Below are 8,908 nucleotides of genomic sequence, written 5' to 3'. Positions count from 1 at the left end.
TTATCAGTCAAGTGTAATTATAGATAAAATAGTTTTATTAATCAGCTTCCTAAGGAGACTGTGTTTATCTGATGGCTGTGCATGGCGTGGGAGGATCTGTGCTGTGCAGGGTGGGTCGCTGGGGAGGACAGGGTGTCTAGGGGAGAGCATGGAAGATATAAGAGGGGGTGTGGCTGGGAGTTGTGTCTAAGACTGTACATGACCAGATGGGAGTACAAGCGACGGAATTTTGCCTGTTCTCCCCTCTATGTTGAATCTGTCATAACTCTTTTCCCCCCAAAAAATAGACCTTTCTCTATTTCTATTTAGCTAAGACCTCTGGAGCTCCTGATAGCTATCCAATAGCTATCAGGTTTCCCTGATAGCTCAGTTTGTAAAGAATCTGCCTGTAATGCAGGAGACTCCAGTTCGATTCCTGGATCAGGAAAATCCTTTGGAGAAGGGATAGGCTACCCACTCCAATATTCTTGGGCTTCCCTTGTGGCTCAGTTGGTAAGAATCCACCTGCAATGCAGGGGACCTGGGTTTGATCCCTGGGCTGGGAAGATCCCCTGGAGAAGGGAAGGGCTACCCACTCCTGTATTCTGACCTGGAGAATTCCATGGACTGTATAGTCCATGGGGTTGCAAAGAGTCGGACACGACTGAGCGACTCTCACTTTCATGGAACTCCTGATTGCCAGTTCTACCTGCAAGTGCCCTCTTTAGCCACTGTCTGCCACATTTTCAAATCTTACGTCCAGACCTATCTTGGCTTGTCTTCAACGTCTATCACCTTAAACTAGTTTGTAAGTTGCAAGAGCTCCTGAAAGAGTACTGCTCCTTCTAAATATTGTGTGGCCTGACTGGACTCTACTCACCTCTGGACCGGATAAATGAACTCCTCAAGGCCCAACACTAAAGGTCCTCCAGAAAGTCTCCAATTCTGATTTAAACTTGGTTAAACATCAGTGGCTTCCTAAAGGAAATCAACCCTGAATGTTCTTTGAAGGACCGTTGCTAAAACTGAAGGTGCAATACTTTGGCCACCTGATGGAAGAGCCAATTCACTGGAAAAGACACTGATGCTGGGAAAGATTGAAGGCAAAAGGAGAAGGGGGCAGTAGAGGATGAGATGGTAAGATAGCACCATTGACTCAATGGACTTGAATTTGAGCAAATTCTGGGAGATAGTGAAGGACAGAGGAGCCTGGCATGCTGCAGTCCTCGGGGTTGCAAAGAGGCGGATATGACTTAGCAACTAAGCAACAAAAACAAACATCCGTGGTCAGATGGGTGTAAGGTAACACTTCAAGGGTAGGTTCCCAGATACAGCAAGGGCTGAGCACCTATCCCCATGTGGGCCAGATCCAGAGCCAGCCTGGTCATTTCCACCCTTCCCCCCCCCACCCCCAAGTCTACTCACAGCCTTAAATACTTGGACGGCCTCTCTTAGCACAGCCATGGTCTGCTGGTCAATCGTGCAACTCACCGCTTGCTTTGGCTGGAACACTTGACCCCACATGGTTATTTCCTCCCTCAGATAGCCTTGTGCAAAATCTGCCATTTGCCTTAATGCCACCTGAACTTTACTCAAAGTGACAGCTGCAGCCTGGGGTGAAGACAAACCCCAAATCAAAGAGACGCTGCACCTGTTTCCCTCCTATAAAGGCAGGTGGCATCCATTCTCCCCTAGGTACAGCAGAAGGTGAACTTGCCAAAGCCCACCCACAGGGCTTGTGCAGAAAGATGGAGAGTGGGCCATGGCCAGGTGGCAGAACTGTTGGCCACTCTGTAAAGTGAGTTGTTGGGATTCTTGAAGCTTCTTTGTTCCCAGAAGGGCACATGGGAAGTCAGGACAAAAAAGTTTGGGTCAGGGAATGAATATCTTATAAAAGTATAAGATGTATAAAAAAGTATAAGTATAAAAGTATATATTATGACATCTTATAAAAGTATTACTCTATTTAAGATAATTAATAACTGTTGGCCAGATATGCTGGCCTTCTCCTAACTTCCAAGGTTAGTACACTTTTGATAGACACCAGGTAAGAGACTGAAAAATGAACAAATGGATGGATGAAAATCAACTAAGTGCCAGGGCACACACCTGTGTTATTTCAATTAATCTAGTGAAGAGCTAACATTATTCTCATTTTGCTGATTAGGAAATTGAGAAGTGGATAAGTTTAACAACAACAGCAGCAGCAGCAAAAATAATAATATAGTAAGAAGTATAACCATCATTTATTGAGTATTTAATAAATGCCAGGCATTGAGCTAAGTACTTCTTGTTTTATATTATTTCATTTAATCCTTACCAAAACTTCTATGAAGTAACAATTTATTTCTCCAGGTTTTTAGATGCAGAAACTGTGTCTTAGGGAGGTAGTTGTCACTGGCTACCGAGTGACAGCACCAAGCTTTGAACCTACATCTATCAGATTCAAAACCTACTGCCCTTTCTTGTTCTTATTTTTCCTTTACTACCTTCTTATCTGGCTTTTGCTTTTAGCAACACCACGGTTGTCTGTTTAGTTACTGTATCATTTAAAACTGTTCAGCCAATTTGCACAGCAAAAGAAACCATAAACAAAATGAAAAGACAACCCACAGATTGGGAGAAAATATTTGCAAATGATGCCGCCAACGAGGGATTAATTTCCAAAATATACAAACAGCTCATGCAGCTCAATATTAGAAAAAAAAACAAGCAACCCTATCAAATAATGGGAAGAAGACCTAAATAGACATTTCTCCAAAGAAGACATACAGATGACCAAGAGGCACATGAAAAGATTGTCAACATCACTAATTATTAGAGAAAAGTAAATCAAAACTGCAATGAGATATCACCTCAAACCAGTGAGAATGTGTGTTCCTAGTCACTCAGTCATGTCCAACTCTTTGTGACCCCAGGGACTATAGCCTGCCTGTCTCCTCTGTCCATGGGGATTCTCCAGGCAAAAATAATGGAGTGGATTGCCATGCCCTCCTCCAGGGGATCTTCCTAACCCAGGGACTGAATCCACGTTTCCCTTGTTGCAGGTGAATTCTTTACCATCTGAGCCACCAGGGAAGCCCATGAATACTTGAGTGGGTAGCCTATCCCTTCTCCAGAGGATCTTCCCAACCCAGGAATCAAACTGGGGTCTCAAGCATTGCAGGCGGATTCTTTATCAGCTGAGCTACCAGGGAAGCTCTCACTCAGAATAGCCATCATCAAAAAGTCCACAAACAATAAATGCTGGAGAGGGTGTGGAGAAAACAGAACACTCCTACACTCTTGGTGGGAATGTAAATGGTACAGTCACTATGGAGAACAGTATGGAGGTTCCTTTAAAAGTCAAAAATAGAGCTATGATATGATCCAGCAATTCCACACCTGGACATATATCTAGAGAAAAATGTAATTTGAAAAGATACATGCACCTCAATGTTTATTGCAGGACTATTTACAATAGCCAAGACATGGAAGCAATCTAAATGTCCATCAACCGAGGAATGGATAAAGAAGATGTGGTACATGTATACAATGAAATATTGTTCTTGTTTAGTCACTAAGTCTTGTCTGACTCTGAGATGTGTGTCTGACTGTAGCCCACCAGGCTCCTCTGTCCATGGGATTTACCAGGCAAGATACTAGAGTGGGTTGCCATTTTCTTCTCCAAAGGATCTTCCCAACTCAGGATCAAACCCATGTCTCCTGCATTGGCAGGCAGATTCTTTACTGCCACCAGGGAAGCCACCAGAGAAGCCCAGTGGAATATTACTCAGCCATAAAAAGAATGAAATAATAGCATTTGCAGCAACATGAATAGACCTAGAGATTACCATACTATGTGAAGTAAGTCAGACAGAGAATGACAGATATCAGATGATATTGCTTATATGGGGAATCTAAAAAGAATGATACAAATGAACTTATTTGCAAAGCAGAAACAGACTTAGAAAACACACTTATGGTTAACCAAGGGAAGGGAGGAGATAAATTAGGAGTTCAGGATTAACCTATACACACTACTATATATAGAACAGATAACCAACAAGGACTCTAGTATAGCAAAGGGAACTCCACTCAATATTCTGCAATAACCTGAAGGGGGAAAGAATTGAAAAGGAATAGATATATCTGTATATATAACTGAATCACTTTTCTGTTCACCTGAAACTAACATAGCACTGTAAATCAACTATACTCCAGTACAAAATAAAAATTGAAAAAGGAAAAGAAATAAAATGTTCAGCCAAGTCCCATATTTCGTATTGGTTCTTTGGAACCAAAGGATAACCATTGACTCGGAATGAAACTGAATCCTACCTACCTGCTTTTGTACTTCGAGAGGAATTAAAACATCATTTCATGAAAAGAGATGGGGGCAAGTGATGTCCACGACCAAAGACGACACTTGTCTTCTCTTTAACTCCAACAGCTCAGTGATAACTTCCCCAAATGTGGACCCTAGACAAACACCTTGGGGAGTAACAAATGCTTCATTGGAACCTCCCTGAGTTTGCAAGTTCAAGGCACAAACCAGTCAACATTGATGTGAAACTCTCAGTGAGGCCAAGCAGCTTCCCAAATTTGAAGGCTCATGTCTCAGATTTATAAGTACTCTTAAGTACCAGAATTGTTGGATTTCAATTAGCATATGATGACACACTCCAGAAGAAGGTGATAAATCAGAAAAGTTCATAACAATGAAAGACTGAAATTTTGTAAAAGCACACTGCCTGAGTTCTTACACCATCCTGTGTTTACAACAGAGACTGTTTCTCTAAGTGAGTCTCCAACAAAACCAAACTCAGGAAATTTCAGTGTGTAGTCCAGACTTTTGTACTTTTTAAGGCAAATAAAATTGTGGGAGATAGTAGAAGATTGCAAGGAAACAACCTAAGAAAGCAATATTAGTTAAAAATGAGTGGAAGAAGAAAACCCAGTAGTTAGTTAAAAATGAGTGGAAGAAGAAAACCCAGTAGTAACCTCCATAAGAAATACAGTGTAATCCTGGAAAAACTCATGGACAGAGTTAGAGAAAAATCAAAGTTGTTCACCAAGCATCATTGCTGACCCACAAAAATCTGACCCTGAAGAGCAGACAAGATCTGAGACCTCCTCAAACTCAAAACCCCTCATCAACTAGCCACAGATCCCTGCTAGTTCATAGCGGTTGATGTCCCAGGACTGCCATGAGGTGGCATGTGTTAGACTTGAGCTCCTGGGCCATCCCATGCTCATTGTCTCTGCACACCTGCAACTTTCCTCTTGTTTGAAAGGACCTGTCCTTCTGGCAGTCTCAGACACCACAGAGCATGGTGGCCCATGGCCCGAGCTCTGACTCAGGCAGTGGGACCCTGGCTCTGCTGCTTGTTAGCTGTATGACCTTGGGCAAATTCCTGAAGTTCTTTGAGCCTCAGTTTCCCCTTCTATAAAATGGGGATAATAACAGGCCCAATTCCTATAGTTGTTGTACTTGGCACGTAATGAGCAACCATTTTCAGCAAGTCATTCCAATTTTTCAGAACCCAACTCACATGCCATATCCCACAAGAAGCGATTTCTGACTGTTTCAGCCCTTATTGACCTCCTGCTCCCTGAAGTCCTACAGTCCCTAACTCAAAATTAGACTTGGACTTCTATACTCACTTTAAATGTCTCTTTTTGAATTCTCTGCTAAAGTGTTTGTTACTTGAAGGATGCAACTAGATCTTGCTTTTTTTTTTTTTTAATATTCCTGAAAATATTGGCCTATTATATATTTTTTAATTACTATATTTACTAAGTTCACATTTTAACATTTCTGAAATTAGGATAAGCTTTACCATCTACCTATACATTTAATGTTATGTTTTCTGCCCACAAAGTTTACCTAAATCGGTGTTGTCTATTATAATCAATAGCATCTTAGAAATAAGACTTGCTTGATGAATAAGAGTAGATCTACATGGATCCACAACAGATTTCCCCTAGCATCCCTCCTCACACCAGCCTCCATCCTCATAGCCACCATCGCCCCTGGTCCCTTGACCATAGACATGCTTTAGAGTTCGGTGCAGAGACATGGATATCAGTGTGAAGACACGCAATATCAAACTACATGTGTGGTCATTCCCACCGACGGATGAGGAAACTGAAGTTCAGATAAATTTAGCCAGCAAGTGTCAAGTCACCTGTAGGAAGATTAAGTCTTCAATGATTGACTGACGGATCATCTAATGATAGCCTGTCATTAATGTGGTTCCTGAATTAATGAAGTGAATGAGCCATAGCTGAAGGGACTGGTCCATTCAATACTAGTCAATGGCAGCACCGTCAGCACCACACCATCCTCGAACCAATATCATGAACTGGCACAGAAGTCAATGGCATCCATTCTTCTTCGAATTGTCGCCCCCAGCAATTCTCTCAGGAAGCAAGCTCATGCCCTCCAGGGTACTGAAGTTTGGTAGGAAAACAGCTAAAGAAAATATTCTTTAAGAATTCCTTTGAGAAAGCTTCCCTTAGCTGGGCCTCTCAGATCCATTCAATGTATAGCCATTGTGACTTCAGATTCAACTGCTGCTGCTGCTGCTGCTGCTGCTAAGTCACTTCAGTCGTGTCTGACTCTGTGCGACCCCATAAATGGCAACCCACCAGGCTCCCCCATCCCTGGGATTCTCCAGGCAAGAACACTGGAGTGGGTTGCCATTTCCTTCTCCAATGCGTGAAAGTGAAAAGTGAAAGTGAAGTCACTCAGTCGTGTCTGACTTGGACGGCAGCCTACCAGGCTCCTCTGCCCATGGGATTTTCCAGGCAAGAGTACTGGAGTGGGGTGCCATTGCCTTCTCCGAAGCGACTCAGCATGCTCCAGTATCTCTACAGAAAGAGAGGAGACCAAAACTACAGTCATGCAATTGTGTCTGCTGTTTCATAAACATTACCATAATTCAACCTTAAAATGACAAAATCAGTATACCTAACCTCATTTTCATTATGCTTCAGCCAGCCATTATCTTTGCTATTGTTTAACCTCCACAATGCCTTCTGTGATGGAAATCACACAAAGATCCATTTCTTCCATGAAGCTCATAGCCATGGAAGGATTATCAAGGGAGCTACCTCACTGCTGTTCTCTGCTGAGTTGGGGTTCTTGGTCAGGAGAATGGACAGCGTGAATAGCTAAGGGATGAGCTGGATATAGGAGACTGGGGAAAGACACCCAAAGAGGAAATAAAGCAAACACACGACCAGCAACAAGAGTTGCCTCAGCACTTATTTATGCTTAAGCCCATCCTGGGTGTTTCTGTGGATAATAGGTTTATAATACTTATCCTTGATTTTGATCCCAGCAACCTGAGATGCCTAAGAAATTGATATCAGGACTTCCCTGGTAGTCCAGTGGTTAAGAATCCTCCTTCCAATGCAGAAGATGCAGGTTCAATCACCGGTCGGGGAACTGAGATCCCACATGCTGCAGGGCAACTAAGCCTGCGTACTGCAACAAGAGAAACCACAACAAAGACCCAGCCAAAAAAAAAAAAAATGTGTCTCCACAACTTAGATTCTGCCTCCTCCAGAGGTCCCAAATGATAGCCTAAGGGGGAGCTTGTGACTCTAGTGCCCTGTGTGCGCATGCTAAGTCACTCAGTTGTGACCGACTCTTTGTGACCCCGTGGACTGTAGCCCACCAGGCTCCTCTTGGGATTCTCCCACATACCTAGACTCAAACCCTGCTTCATGTTCTACCAGCTGCGTGATATTTGGCAAGTCCCTTGAACTTTCTATGCCTGTTTCCTCATTAGTAAATTTTAGATAATAGTAATGATACCTTCCTCACAGGAGCGATGCAAAGATTAAATGATTTAATACATGGAGCATGCCTAGGCAATGTCTGGCAACTAGTAAGTGCCAGATAAATGGTAGCGATTGTGATTATTCATTGCAGAAGGGCAACATTATCCTACTTGGTGTGGTAATTTTCAAAGGTGGGTGATCTCAATCAACATCTACACTTCTCTCCATAGACCGTTGGAGTCACCATTCAGTGAGACCTTAATGTGTACCAGGAATCAGAGTAGGTATGTCCAGATGAGGGAACTGAAGCCTTGCAGTCTGATGCCTCATCTAATGGCTCCCAGGTGGCAGGTGCCAGGAGCTTGTTATCATACATATCCACAGACAGAAAACTTTTCATTCTTAAATATTTAAGCCAATAGAGCATAGAAAATGTAATTTCTCCAACAGACTCTTTTCTTTAAAAAAAATGGTTTTAAGATAATGGAGACAGAGATCCTAATCCATAGCTCATATATTTTATCTTCACCCTGAAAGTCTGTTCCTGCTAATGGCCTCATCTCTGAATTTACCTAAATGTATTTTTTAACTCACTTTTGTGTTCAGCCTGTGCTGCCCCTTGGGTAGTGAGGGTGATAGATTGAGGGAGAGAAAAATGACTAAAGAAATGCTGGCTCAGGTTAACCACAGTCAGGGTCTAGGAGAAGAAGGGAACCCATTACATCTAGTGAAAGGAACTGGGTAGGAACCTCCAGCCTTATGTTAGGAGGCTTGCCTGTTCATTCACTCCCATGATACATGCATGTAATGAGCGTCTTCTTTGTCCCAAGAACCATACTAGACACCAGAGAATCAAGGAGGTAACAGAATTTCTATTCTACTCTGAAAGACAGACTGTGCGTGCAACAGTCATGCAACTCAGGGATCTTAAACCAACCGAGAGGGAAGGACCCCCTCTGAGACCAGACCCCCGCTCTGAGACCAGCTTGAACTCTTGTGTCTACACTGTGGTTTTAACAGTGGGCAGCCTTGAGTTCAACCCAGGCTTGGCCACTGCCCAGCTGGGTGACACCCAACAAGCCTGGCAACTCTGATTCTTCATCCTTTAAAAGAAGCTAGTTCCCAGGATTACAGTGAAAAATAACCACGGGACAAC

This window comes from Bos javanicus, chromosome 15 (genome assembly GCF_032452875.1).
Source record: "Bos javanicus breed banteng chromosome 15, ARS-OSU_banteng_1.0, whole genome shotgun sequence".
Classification (NCBI taxonomy): Eukaryota; Metazoa; Chordata; class Mammalia; order Artiodactyla; family Bovidae; genus Bos; species Bos javanicus.
This window is presented reverse-complemented; position numbering follows the sequence as displayed.